General features: G+C 41.7%; 1 protein-coding gene and 1 long non-coding RNA gene across 2 annotated transcripts in view; one reads left to right on the plus strand and one right to left on the minus strand.

Moving 5' to 3' along the window:
- Positions 1-14,620, minus strand: part of LOC107988586 (uncharacterized) — an 83,730-nt gene that overhangs the window by 42,491 nt on the left and 26,619 nt on the right. The gene's annotated exons all lie outside the window — the stretch shown is intronic.
- chst8 (carbohydrate (N-acetylgalactosamine 4-0) sulfotransferase 8) overlaps positions 7,457-14,620 on the plus strand; it is a 108,925-nt gene continuing 101,761 nt past the window's right edge. Inside the window, exon 1 of the mRNA XM_008310874.3 lies at positions 7,457-8,818. The gene's annotated coding sequence lies outside the window, so the exon portion shown is untranslated. The remainder of the gene's footprint in view (positions 8,819-14,620) is intronic.

The following is a 14,620-nucleotide window of genomic DNA, read 5'->3' on the forward strand; positions in this document are numbered from 1 at the left end:
AATGGGCAGAGGGTGAAAAGATAGAATGGTTTCATTTAGGCTGGGTCGTTGGTGCAATTTGAGCCACGGAGCACTTTAGAAAAGGGCTAAATAATGCTTTTAGTCAGAGCACGCAGCCCAGACGAGTGCTTCTGCTGCCCCACAGCTCTCACATACCAGGACCACGGATCTGCTGGTCTTTTGTTACTGCACGGCAGACTTAAAAAAAGGTCAATAAAGCTATAACAATAATAATAATAATATCTCTTTTGTTACTGCACGGCAGACATAAAAAAGGTCAGTAAATATCTAATATCTAATTTTAAGATTTATTTCAAACCTATTTATGTTTTGTATTTCCACAAGAACTTACTCTCACACTAAAAAGCCAAAAAAAGCGAGCGGACACCCAGTTGCCTCTGAAACATGTATAAAACGCACTTGTCTGGTGTGTGGCCGGGTGTACTGTACTGCCCTTAGGCCCACCCCTTCCTAACTGCCCCACTGTTTGCCACACACAGGCTTGGTACACCTGCACTTACACTAGCTACAGATTCCCAACTTCAGTGTTGTTTAAAACTCTTACTATAAAAGACATGACGATGAGATGACGTCTTTTTTGTTGGGGTCTGTTCTGTGTTAGCGTTTGTATTTTTTTTTTCTTATTAATTGAGGTTACAGCCCAAAGTCACGAAGACAGGTGTTGGAATTTTTTGTGAAATCTTTTAACTGCCCATTTGCTGGTAAAGTGCACATTAACTGCCGATGCTTTCAGTTTAATGTCAGATTAGCTCCGTTTCTCCCTTGTTCACTGAAAAATGAAATGTCGTGGACAGATGGAGGATGGAGTCGACCTGAAGTCTCCTCATCCTTTTGACAAATCCATGAAGTGAGTCCGAGATCTTAATTAGAAGGAAACTATGTTTGTCTTACTCTTCTAGCTGCACACATTCTGTTTTCTATAAGGTTCAGGTTCAGGTTCAGGTTCAGGGTGGAGCTGGGCACAAGTTTGAAATAAGATTAAGTCCATGGTAACAAGTGACAGTTTTTCTTTGACCTGAAACTGATGAACACATCAGCGTACTGGGGCGTATTAACTCGGCAAAAATGCAACTCTACGACTGCAACAGAAGATGGAAGCTGAGATGATGCAAAAATAAATGACAAGTGGCTAATAGTAGTAGTAGTAGTAGTAGTAGTAGTAGTAGTATAAAATTCTGTGACTGACCACAGCTGCTCCAGTACACATCTATGAACATATACACACACAGGTCAAAAAGTATCTAGAACAAATAGTTCTGGAACACTTCTAAGTCAGTTGCTTTAATCTATAACTCCTGTGAAAATGTATTTATTTATTGATTTTAAACATACAGTAGTCCATTGATTCCCAACCACTGTGCTGCGGCCCATTAGTGTGCCATGGGAAATCCTCTTTATATACGTTGAGATGGTATTTTAAACCTGAGGTGCGTTGATGAAACGACAACTCATTCTCCACTGTGTATTTCAATAACATGTTTATCTGCTGTTTATTCACTGATAAGTGAAAGGTGACGTTATCGGAGACAAAGTAAAATCAGATTAATTTCCAAATTACTAATCCCCATTGACGAGTTTATTTTGGTCCAAGCCTTCACACATCCTCTGTTCTCAGTAATGACGTCCTGTCCTGAGACCAACACGGGGCAGGGTATTTTTACAGGGCAGATCAGGACAGTTCAGATTTCCCCGCACCCCGACGCAGTCCAGCCTTAATATAGATGAAAGCAGTTAACCAGACTCTGCAGGAATCAAACCTCTCCAGTCTCCTCCTCCTAAATTATTCATTTCTACTATAAAAATAAACAGAGGAGGGTCTCCGCTAACAGACTGCTGCCCAGCCCATCATTACGGTTCTGTTCATTTGAGACGTTTCCAGGCGATGGTAACGATGATATTAATGGTATCATGATGTAACGCGGATGTTTATTTATTGTAGACGAGAAAATTGAATCAAGGCTCGAACGAACAAAAGATGTAAAGATGTCTAACTGTGCCTGTGCTCCTCCACGGCAGTTACGAGGACGGTGGTAGGTTTTGGCTCAAACTGCTGCTCAGCCGTCACGGACAGTTAAGTTGAGCTACAGCGGCGGCTCTACCGGACAGTTTAACTGAAAACTGTTACTGCGCCAGTGCACAAGCACAGAGGAGAATCCATATATTGACCACGGTGTGTCCAAACAGAGCGCTATAGGTGAGCGGACATTTCTCTCCCGTTTGTCAGCGTGGGCTGTTTCCCTGTCACCGTGACTGGATTCTGCAGATATGTTTACATTACAATTATGTGTTTTTGCTGCCTGTAAAAGGTCAGTACAGTACTGTGAGATCCACAGCTGGAGAAGACGGTTCTTGACTGTGTAGTTACTGCTGGTCAGCTAAAGCATCAAAACCCAGCTCTTTGGTTGTTATGTTGTTTTTTTTCTGTAGTTACTGCTGGTCAGCTAAAGCATTGGTTGTTATATTGTTTTTTTTATGGTCTTGGATTTGGAACGTCTGGAAAATATGTTTTCAACCTTCAAAAAAAACCAAAACTGTTTGAAAACCAGGCTCCTTCTTCACTTGTCTTCATTTCCTCCCGCTCTATGTGGCACTTCTCTGTTTCCCAAATATCCCTTTGACTTAACTTGTCTCCCCTTTTGAAGCTGAAATGTAGCCAAAGACAAAGCAGTGAATTCTTGATGGTCTTCTGATCAAGACAGATATGAGAGTAAAGGCCCAGAATACACGCTTGAGAACCATCCAAAGAAGAAAACAAGTATTCAGCCATTTTATTATGAGCATATTGATTATTGATATTGACATACATTGATTAGTTGTATGTGGAGGTGCCGCTCAATTTGCACCTATCACTTTTGGTGTGAACTGCCCCGTTAGTCCAGCGTTGGAGTTAAATGTATTCCGTTCGTATAGATTTGTTACAGCTTTATAAACAGTTCCAGTTCCATTTGAACTTAATGAGCGACGTCTCGGTTTAATCCACGGCTCGACGGTGATTGTTGTGAATCTAAAGTCAATTCTTCGACTGAAAGACAGCGTACACGGTACGACAGCTGTTTAATGACTTCGACCTCTGTTTTTAAAGTTCGACCTCAGAGACACGACGGCAGCGTTTTTGCGCGCTTCACTTTATTTACTGCCACCAATGCAGGTAAAAAGACAGAACCAGAATCCCTGCTCACCACTCAAGGAACCCCAAGTACCCCACTGACACACATACTGCAGATTGAGAACCACTGCAGCAAAGCATTGGTTAGGCGTTGACAATGGTTTAAAGGGACAGTTACTCTTTACTGATCGCCATGAAACACATGTCAAATTTCTATTTGTTTGTTTACCTTGTATTCTGCATGCAGCACATCCATTACATATATATATGTATATAAACCCATATGTTTCGGACAGAAACGTCTCAAAAAAATATGCAACAAACTGATCGCTAATGTTCATTTTTTCCCGTATCTTTTTGTGCTGTTGTAAATCGGTTGCCATGTCCCAGACAGGACCTCTCAGTCGCTGCGGCTAAATATACGACTGTGAGAAGAGTAAAGCCACAACTCATCACTTCCAACGTCTCTTTAATAGAAAGGTCCTGTGGTCCCCCCTGACACAGACATGCATCCTCCTGACCTAAAAACAGCCATCCACGAACACATCAGCCAGTCTGCAGGAAGCAGGTGCTCTGAGATAGAGACCAGGGCTTAGAACTGCTGAGGACATTTGTTTCCCTCTCTGACAACAGAGGGCAGAGGAAAAATAAGTGGACTTTAAAAGGAAGCAAGAAGTGAGGGAGGGGAGACTAGGAAGGGAGGGAGGTATAGAAAAGAGGAGATCATTTGATTTGAGTCTGTTTTAAACTTCATATCTGTGGAAGCAAGTATAACCTGTGATGAACCCATCCCTGAGTTTGTGTTTTCGAGCGACCACTGCAGCTGGAACCGCACTGATGAATAAATGAAGAGGCATCAAATCCAAAACTATTTTTCTCCTTACCCAAAATGCAGCACTTCATACTGTGTCCTGTTAATCATCTGAAGAAAGTTCCACGGACTTTGTGTGCACGTTTCCCAAACAACTACACGAACAATTCAAGATATTATTTACAGATAATTCCATTTCTTATAGTTATATACACAAAAAAATTAATTGTTCCCAGGAAGAACTCTGGTGTATTCCAAGTGAAATTCACCGTATTTTAAACTCTCATAAAGCACCCGGTGCAGAGTGAACAGTTACAGTGCATAGTTTGAATACCACATTTGAAAAAACAAATGCAGATATAAAAAAAACAAAAACAAATCACGACACCTTTTGTTGAATAGCTGAAGCTGCAGTATCTGTCTCTGCAGGTTTTATCTCCCTGTTTGTTCTCTACTGTTATTTGTTTTGTTTTTTGTTTTTTCTCTTCTGTTTCCTGTTCTGTACTTTGTGACTTCATAAAGAAAAGAATGAATGAAGCAGTTGAACTACCGTCCTGAAGAGGCAGGAAATAACACACAACCACCAACCATCCAACAAAATATTAAAAACACTAACAGAAATATATCAGCTCATGGTCCCAAGCTCTCCAACGCCAAACTCCCAAACAAAATCCACTATCTTTCCCCCCACGACTACTCGACCGGGGAATGTCGTCTGTCGATCCGAACACCTTGAACAAGACAATCCAGGATCTTCTCATGGATCATTGTTACTATATGATATAAAGTGACAAAACAACCAGGACTGTACACGTGTTCCCTCTTTTGATTTAGTGTTTGCGTTGTAAAAATAAACTATTGTGAAATAAACCTCAAACACAAACTGATTAAAACAACAGATGTTCACAGGGCAGGTGTAGGATCACAGATCAAAATGAGGTTCAAAATATGGCTGGCGGTCTGGGTCTGCGTTGGTTGGATGTGTAATGCTTGGCGAAATAATTACAATAAAATGTACAAGAATAAATCTAAACTTTTAAAGATAACTTGGCACATTTGATGTCTGTCGCCGTTTAGTTGAACCAACAGAAATTACAGTCGATTTTCTTGTAACGCAGCCAGTATAAATGAAAGAGTTACAATTTTAAAGCAGGAATCAACACGTCCATATCATTCCCTGTGATATGGGTGTGAACACGGCCCTGTTCACACCTGGTGTTACCATTGATCGGAGGCTGCCTTCACTGTAGCCGTCTCTCAATTCAAACCTCCAATGAGGTGCAGCTCCAAAGCATTTATCTTTATCAGACGAGCACCGAGACCGAGTGTGAAGGGCGCTCTGCTGTTGCAGAGACGGTTACATGAAATGATCCAACGCCTTATGCCGTGCTCTGGCCCGGTCGGTGCCACTGTTCACTGTTTACATAATATTCTATATGAACCAAACTCTGTGGGTTTCACCACGGTGAACCTTCAAATCTTTGGCCTGTGATCGATTTGGGGTTTGTACTCCGAGTTTGTACGCCCAGCGTCAGCGTGATACTTATTCAGACGGAGAATCCTGAATTTATTTTGACCGGTGTGCTCGGCTCATTTATCATAATCCATGAGAGGGCAGCTGGGCCACAAAGAGCAATTTGGAGCGCCGCGGTGTTCAGCCATTGATAAGACAGTAATAAGTTTGAGGAGGATTGTTTAAGGCATTATTGGACCTAGGAGTACAGTTTGCATAAGAACGTAATGAATCACTCATTTGGCCACGCGTTCTCTGGCCCGTGGCCTGCAGCGTTGTATAAGAGCTAACGCAGACGATGGTGGAAACTCAAGCGTGTTTGTAACAACGCAGCTCGAGCGGACCACACAGCAGGAGCACATGGCCATTTAGGGCTGATTTTAAATGCAAAGCACACAAGAACGCATCTGAGAGTAGTATTCAAAACTTTGCTTTGCTACCAACCATGTTGTGAATGGCAATGCACAGCTTTTAGTTTCAGCTTCACAGAAAAACATACTCCTGGAATGACAGCAACAATGGTTTGTTGGTGCTACGTAATTGGCAACCGCTCTAGGCCGACTTTGGAAGCCAGCACTATTGATTATGAGTAACACCAGATGCCAGTGTTGGATGAGCAACGAGCAGTGAGAGGCAGAGAACTGATGAGTGTGCCACGAGGGGGTTGTTTGTCTTTTGGTCAGGGATATGTGTCAGGACTCTCAACCTTCAAAATCCATCAAGCTCTAGCTGTCAAGCACCCGGCGTGTTCATTAACGCACATGAAACCTGTGGACTCTGTTTTCTTCAACTTCAAATCCACCGTTAACCTTAATATTATCCTCCATGTTCTCTCGGTCGTTTTTTTAGGACACTGTGAAACGGATATTTGTCAAACGACAGCGTAAAAAAAAAAATGACGTCGAAAACAAATCAAGTCAGACCTACTTTTCTACTTTTCGTCATTACACACGTAACGCACAGATTATTCAACACAACTCCTGCAAAATAAGCAGCGCTGAATATGTTCAGCACTTTTCTCCTGCTGATACAACAAAACAGTCCCAGCAGATACCGACGCTGCACCTGCGATGTCGGTCACAGCTTCGCAAGTGACTTAATTTATGTTAGCAGGTCACACACACACACACACACTGTGCTAAAATGTGACATATTGTACCTTTAAAAAAAAATCCTTAACTAGTAAACCATCATCTGATGATGATTCATTTTTGTTGGTTTTAATAAACACTGAGAATTCAAAAAAATGAAGGGAAACTAAATATTAAACAGGAAAAACCAGGTGACAGGAAGTCAGTGGTTCAGGAACAGAACACAGTGCAGGTGTTTATAAATAGAATAACCTTCACGGGTGACAAAAAGTGACTGTACGCAGTAAAATACTTGGTACAAACACAAATAAATATATAAAATAAAAGCATAGATTTACAATTTTGTGTTAGTCTAAATACTTTGCAATGTAAAAGTTTTCAATACTAAGGATTGACTACGTATGACAGAGCACGTACTGTAGGTGTAAAGATACTACAGACAGGGCCCACATGTGTTGTGTGTGTCCCAGCTCTGTGAATTGGAAATGTTTCAAAAAAAAAAAAAAGTGATTCTACTTGTTCTGCAGTGGATTGCAAAACCTTCCTGTGGGTCTGAATCAGTGTTCTTGGATTTGTATCCTTAGTCCTCGGAGCCAGAGACACAGACAGAGAGAGAGAGAGACACAGAGAGACAGAGAGAGAGAGAGAGGGATTTGCTGCCTCACTCCAGCAGAGGGAGGTGTACTCAAGTCAGGTGCAGCCCGTGAAGGTGTCAGCTGAGCCGAATCCTTATCATCATAACATCATAACAAACTGGTTTCATCTCTGATCAGACTGGTTCGACCAGTCAGCCTGTCAGCCTGATGGTAGGCCTTTTCAAAAGGCTCTGATGTTTGTGAAAATACTGGTTCGATCAGTCAGCCTGATGGTAGAGCTTTCCAAAAGGCTCTGATGTGAAAATGGATTTTTTTTAATTATCTTAAGGTGATTATATTATCTATACAGCACGTTTAAAATGCTGCATGACCTCTCTCTGTGTGTCTCACACACACACACACACACCCAAATACATTGTTGAAATTCAATCTCAAAGTGTAATAAGATACACTGAAACTTGTGACAGGTAGACATCTGTATGTGGTTCTCAAAGTGAGGGGTTCATGCCCTTAGATGGCACAACAGTAGTTCAGTATCTTCTTCTTTTCCATTGACCATATTCTCCTTATAAATCCCACAGTGGGAAAATGTACTGATTACACGTCTATTGATTTAGTTTAAAATTCCATGGTAACAGTTTTTTGTCTCAGTTCTGAGAGAAAAGGTCAACTTAAAACTGCAGTTGTTGCTACACTTTAGCAACTGATGCAATCGGACCTCAGTACTGCACATTCATGAAGCAATTCAGATGTGTACACAACAGCTGTAATCCTCCTGCTCAGAGGGAGGATCAGACTGTGGAACTGCCATGGAGATCCTCAGTCATCTATGATCATGATCAACGTGAAAGAGTTCTGTTTGGTAACTGGACGTGAATGTTCTAGAAGAAGCCGTTTCACATCTCTCCTCCAAGAGAAGGCTTCTTCTTCATGGAGATGCATTTAAAATCTGCGAGGGACCAAGTGGATCACGATCAATGAAGTGCGTCTAATAATAAATACAGGAGTTTTATTATTAATGACGGCGGGCACTATTGGCTGCCGTATCTGTGGCAGCATCTGTATCCAGTTTAAAGTCGCTGCTGCCTCTACTGTAGCTCAGTGCGCATCTGACAGTGTGTGCACTCGCAGCACGCAGTGGAAAAGAGACCGACGGCAGGACACGGAGCTCGTCCACGGCAGAGGAGTCTTTAATGAAGTCAGGGCGAAACAAACACTTCTTCTGCTCCGTCTGCTCGTGGCTCCATCACTACGCGCCGAGTAGCGGGATGAAACACACACCCCGATCTTTATCGGCATCAGCATCGCGGTGAAGAGCCAGGGGTGCGCCGACAGAGACGGTCTCGCACAGAGGAGCTGAGTCCACCCATCCGAAGACAGACAGACAGACAGACAGACAGACAGACGTCCGTCCACGGGGACTACAGCGGGATGCTCCAAGATGTGAGTTAGGCACCAGGGACTGCGTTGGTTGGTTGGTTGGCCGTGCTCCGTCTCCATGTCATCAGACTAAAGGTGTTGGCAGCGTGCACACACTGGAGGCGTTCACGGACTCCAAAGGTAAACTTGCATCACATCCCTGCGAGGCGCTGGTGCTGATACAGAAACCTCAGAAACCTCAGTGCTGAAGACGGAGAAGTCGCTGTGACTTCTCGACCAGCTTTTGGAGCCTCCCTTTGGGTGAGTCCAGAACATGGGGCAAATATATAAAAGTGCTGGTTATTTGTGGGGGGGTTTCCGTTGCATTTTAATCGTAATTTTATTCTTCATTTTCACACACACACACATATATATATATTTATATATATTTATATATATATGAAAATGAAGTTTTATTCTTCATTTTCATATATATATGAAAATGAAGAATAAAACTACTCTTAATAATAAATATATATATATATATATACACTGGAGAAAATGAAAAATAAAATTATAATGCACTGTACTGCCTTTTTTTTTTTTTTTTAAATCGTATTATACAGGTGGTTAGTGAGAAATATGTTGCGACTTCTGGCTTTCGGATGCACTACCAAGAAAGATTTATAATGTTTTATACACGTGATGTATTGAGTGTTTTCGGATTGTAGCCACATCAATTTACCTTGACATTTAAGTAATTTACACTTACTTTACTTAATATTTTAATGTGATTATTAACAAATAAAGAAAATAAATTTTCGGGGTTAACTTTAGAATCAGTGCGGAGGTCATGGCTGTTAACCTTTAGACCAGAAACTAACAGAAAGGTAATGGTTGGCTATAAAAAACTCTTTTATCTTTTTTTTTTACTTTACTTTAAAAGTTGATACATTGATAATCACGAACTCTGTGCTTGGTGGTAAAATAAAAAGCACACGCCTAGTTTTAGCTTCAATGTATTTTCATAATAACGACTTATGAAAAGTGCAATTATTTTGTTCAGCACAACGTGCCAAAGCAGTGTGCTCTACAGGTTAATTGTCACAGGGTGTGCCTCAATGTCTAGAATGTATTTGGTTGGGTTGAAATAAGGTCAAACGATCATTTTTAAAACTGATCAATACATTTATATATATATATATATATATATAAATATATAGTGACTCTCAGAGACTTGTTACACATTTACCATTTTAAAGGAGTTGCCGTTTTACTAAAAATTTAATGTAGTTTATTGTGAATGTTAACCTTAGTATTGTATTGATACCAGTTGTGCTTCAGTGTAGAACCTGTGAGTAGATCACAGCCTTTAGACCAGAAATTACTCTTACTATTTATCAGGTAACTTCATCAGGTAACTGATAAAAATATAAACCTTTAAAGGCCTGCGGACCTACTGTCTGAGGCTGGTCTGACCCGAGCCAGGCATCAGACCTGAAGTTGAAGATCCAGCTGGGCACTGAGATGCGGAAGTGAAACAAAAACTTTGCCCAAGTGTTTTTTTTTTCGGATTAATTTCACAACTTGATTATCAGAAGTTTAAGCGTTCATCTTGACAGCTCTAGCCTTTTTGCTTATTTTATGAAGAAGGCGATCCAGCACAGGGTCATCAACAGAGCTGCAGTCAGTCGTGAGGCCGAGCTATAGCTTTAATCAATTAGCGCACTATGGGAAGGGACGGAGAGCGCAGGTGCCTTCAAAGCAGCAGAATGAGCCTTTTTAATGTGGGACTCAATGACTTCACTCAGCTGGGTCACTAGACTCACAGCGAGGCTTTGACGCATACAAATTGTACTTGAAGATACTGCGTTCATCCATGCGGGCTTTGCGGTTGGCTCAGGACCAGTGGAGCCAGGACATTGCACTCCAGATGGCCTGGAGAGGCCAGAGGAAGAGAGCCGTCCCAGTAGGAGGACGAAGGGAAGCTGGACTGCCAGAATATTCAGTGTGTGTCTCGAACTCGGTTAGGTCATTGAGAGAATGGCAGAATAAGTCACAAAGAATATGGAATAGAGGCGTGTGCTGTAATACATATATATATATATATACACACAGTGGAACCTTGAGCCACGAGCATTATCCGTTCCAGGACCGAGCTTGTAACTCGAGGTGCTCGTATCTCAAATCCTGTTTTCCCATAAGAAATAACAGAAAAACAATTAATCCGTTCCAGATCTCTAAAAAAAAACTCCCTTGTTAGCGCTAATAACAATGGAAAAAACACGTTTTTAATTACTATAGCGACATTTACAGACACAAAAAAATGATAGTATATAAGGATTCCTGTGAAATACAATAAAATATGGTTTTAACTGAGATGAAGAAAGGGTAGGGGAGTGGATGTTGATGTGTTAAAGGTGTGTTGTATGATAGAACGATAGCAGTATGTCTGAAAGCCAAGGTCTAGGTCAGTAGTGAGACATGCTATGATGTGTGCTTTTAAGGTTAGAACTTTGTAATTGCTACTAACTGCTGTAAAGGCACAGATACAGAACATAATGATAGTTTATTAGGATACATGTGATCTAAAATAGAATATGGTTTTAATTATAAGTTCTTACTTAGGAAGAGGAGGAGGGAGGAAGGGAGGGAAGAGAGTTGGCCCGTATGTAGACACTTGATTCCGTAGCGTACCTTACACGTACACTATGTCACTTACATAACTTAGAACATACTTAACTTACTGAACGGGGGGGGTTGACAAATGAACCAAGAGCCTCTGTATGTTTACAAGCATAGTGTCTCCCTCCCACTTGCATAAAAAAGCGTGGGACGCAGAAGAAACAAAAAAGAGGATGAAAATCCCTGCCTGTTCATTCAGTTGTGTGTTTGTTTGTTTGTGTGTGTGTGTGTGTGTGTGTGTTCCAAATGAGTGACAGGGATGTATAAAGTCTACGGAATGAAGAAAATGAAAAAGAGGAAGAAGCAGGTCTAGTGGGAGGAAGGCAGAAAATTGAACTAAGAAACAGGCGTGTGTGTAGGTATGAAGGGGGTGAGGAGTATCCATGGGAGTTTGGATGGGTGAGGAGCGGGAGAAAAATGCTACAACGTGTTGTTGTTGTTCACAGGCCTTTTCATGGAACCCAACAGTAGCTTCAGACACATACCTTTGTTGCGTGCACAGCATCAATTAACTCTATTAACTAAAAATGATCAGGACTGAATGACGCCCTGTTAGTCTGAAGCCAACCACAAACACACCTTCATGTCTCCGATTCATTCTCGTTCTGCTGCATCTGGTCTGTGATGGAACCGAGATGAATCTGAACCCATTTTTACAAAAATAATATAAAATGTTTTCTGAAATTATTATTATTTATATTATCAATATATTTGTTTGTTGTTTAAATTTGATGTAGTTTATTGTGAATAGCCTGAGTCTGAGTTTGCCGGGCGTTTGGAGCGACTGTGGCGACGGCAAAGAGACATTTCACAATGTGTCACAGGAGCTACCATGTAAACTACCCAGAGGGCAGAACACTACGAGCAGGAAAAGCCGGTGAGTTAAGGGCAGCATTGCGCAACACCCAAAAAGCAACTGAAGCCTCATTTAGAGCGACGCAATTCTTGATTAAGAAAAAGAAGACCTCAGACGGGGAGGATGTCAAAGAAGCAATGATGCTAATTGCTAGAAATTTACTTGAAGACGAGAAATATGGAACCAAGCAAGCAACAGCGGCAAGAAGAGTTTGGGCGATGTCCGGGAACTTGGTCGACCAGATGGACCGTGATCTGGCGAGGTGGTCAGCATCAACCAGTCTGACGAGTCGGTGGACGGGGTTTGATGATTTCTCCACAAAAGAAGAACATCTGACACTACAGACAACGGGAGGGGAGATGACATCTAACATAAATACCATAAGTTCATTGAATTGCAGTCATTCTCTAGTGGGGTTTCCTTTTAGATGGAGGGTTATTACGTTTGGATGGAGTAATGTATTACCTCATTAAAATACAAGACCAGGAAATGGACCATATTTCACTGGAACCAAAAACTGAACCAGACCAAAGCAGCTGAGCTGGGACTGACTTTGTGTTAACAGATCATTTCTGATCCACAGAATCAACCGCTAGCCCTAGACTAGCACAGAAAAAAAAGTACCCACAGCAAGGTACAAATTTTTATAACAGCGTGGAAACAATGCCGAAGCTATCAAAAGATATTCTGTAAATTTCACACCGACATGTCCTTTCTACCCATAACTCCCTTGAGCAGTTTGGACCTTCTCCTTGTCTAACAGCCTCACCCGCAAAGTATGGCGCGATCAACCTATCACCTCTAACGGGAACAAAAGGTCACTCCTTAATTATTCATTCAGGATGTCAAACAATGCTCGCTGGCTGTTATTTAGGGTGAGGGAGACCCACTGAATAATTCACAGGCAGGATTCTATTTCCTCCCTTTGAGGAGGGACTCGTAGGTTCATATATTTGTGGGAGTCTTATCTCCATGAAGAAGAAGCCCTCTGTCAACGCTCAGTGACCTTGGCTGTCAATGGTGCACCTGCGTGGATGGCACAGAAAGTGCCAGGGACTCGTGTTCTTCCCATATCTCCGGTTCTCCTCCACACGAGGGGAGTGAGTAGGGCGGTGACGTGGGTTTTCCTACAGACACGGTCAGCAGTTGCTGAACCTGTCGTAGCCTCGTCTGTGGCTCTGCTGCCTGTTGGCTGGAACTTCTAACTGAAGGATGCTGTTTCAAAAATATCAAAATGACAACTGAAGGATGCTGCTTCAAAAATATCTCTTATCAAAAATGATGTACTCTTAAAAGCAAAAGGCACTGGTGTTTCGTCAAATTTACACAGGCAGATTTTTGAATCACACAGATTACAGAACTCAAGAAGCCTCTAGAACAGGCGTGGGCAAACTTTTTGACTCACGGACCACGACTGCAGATGGTGAACTAAGATAAATGACATGTAAACGTCATGCATAAAGGCTAAAATGCTAAAATGTTTTTATCATTTTCTACGACATCTATTGGGGAAACGTGGGTGTTGAAGGGAAAAGTCAGAAGTAAAATGATTATATAATTAAAAGCCCTGTCGGCCTTTCTCCCAGTAACGTTACCCTCAATGCCACTTACTGTGTGCTAGATATTGGTAAAAGAGTTCGGTTCTTAGGCTTTGTGAAAAAAAAAAGGGAGATGCAAGATACTTTTCTATCTGGGGGGCCGGGGGGGGGCAGGAACCCTGGTCCAGGGGTCGGACCTGGGCCAGGTGCTCTTTAAATCTGAAAACTGCAGGGCGCCTGGAACACTCTTGACCAAGGACACAGACGTGTTTGCTGCCAAGTTCCTGCTCCACGGCAGGGCTCTTAAAACATTAACTCTAGTGGAACCACACAGGCCCAGGTGGCACGGTGTTACTGACCAAGTTAATTACACTAATTTATTTTGCCTACAGTAAGCTTGTCAGTAAAGACTTGGCAACATTTACAGGTTCTAGAACTGCAGCTGCTTCGCCTGCTGTGAAGCACACGGTGATAGAAAAAAAGGATATAAGAAAACAATTTAGAGCAGTTTATTTAAATACACTCACATACACTTGCAGATATATATAATAATGAGTTTATCATTCACTGTACGGCACAGAGGGTCTCTGGAGCAAAGAATTCATTTTTTTGAGACAGTAACGTCAGCAGAATTAAATGGACATGAACTTGTGCTCGAGGCAGGCCACCAGCGTCATTCTATCCCGCCTTACAGTAGGTGTCTGAATGGCAGATATGGCAGAGGGTTTTTATTTTTTTCTGGATGTTTCTGATGAACTTTAAAGGACAACTTTATAACAATTAACAATCCCTGTGTGTGTTTATAGAACTCTATCAAAAAGACGTTGTCTCGGGACCACATCGACAAGTTGTTCTCAAACTTCCTCCAGTGTGTACTGCCTTCACAAATATCTGTCCTTCCTAGTATCACCAGTATTATATCCACATAAATACTGTAATACAGCACAGTTCTACTCCACTCATGTAAACACAGCCTGTATTTATTTCCTCATAAGATTGTTAGCCACACTTTGCAAATAAGTAAATAAAGTAAAATCAATACTG

This window comes from Cynoglossus semilaevis, chromosome 5, assembly GCF_000523025.1.
Source record: "Cynoglossus semilaevis isolate Cse_v1.0 chromosome 5, Cse_v1.0, whole genome shotgun sequence".
In the NCBI taxonomy this organism is placed as follows: Eukaryota; Metazoa; Chordata; class Actinopteri; order Pleuronectiformes; family Cynoglossidae; genus Cynoglossus; species Cynoglossus semilaevis.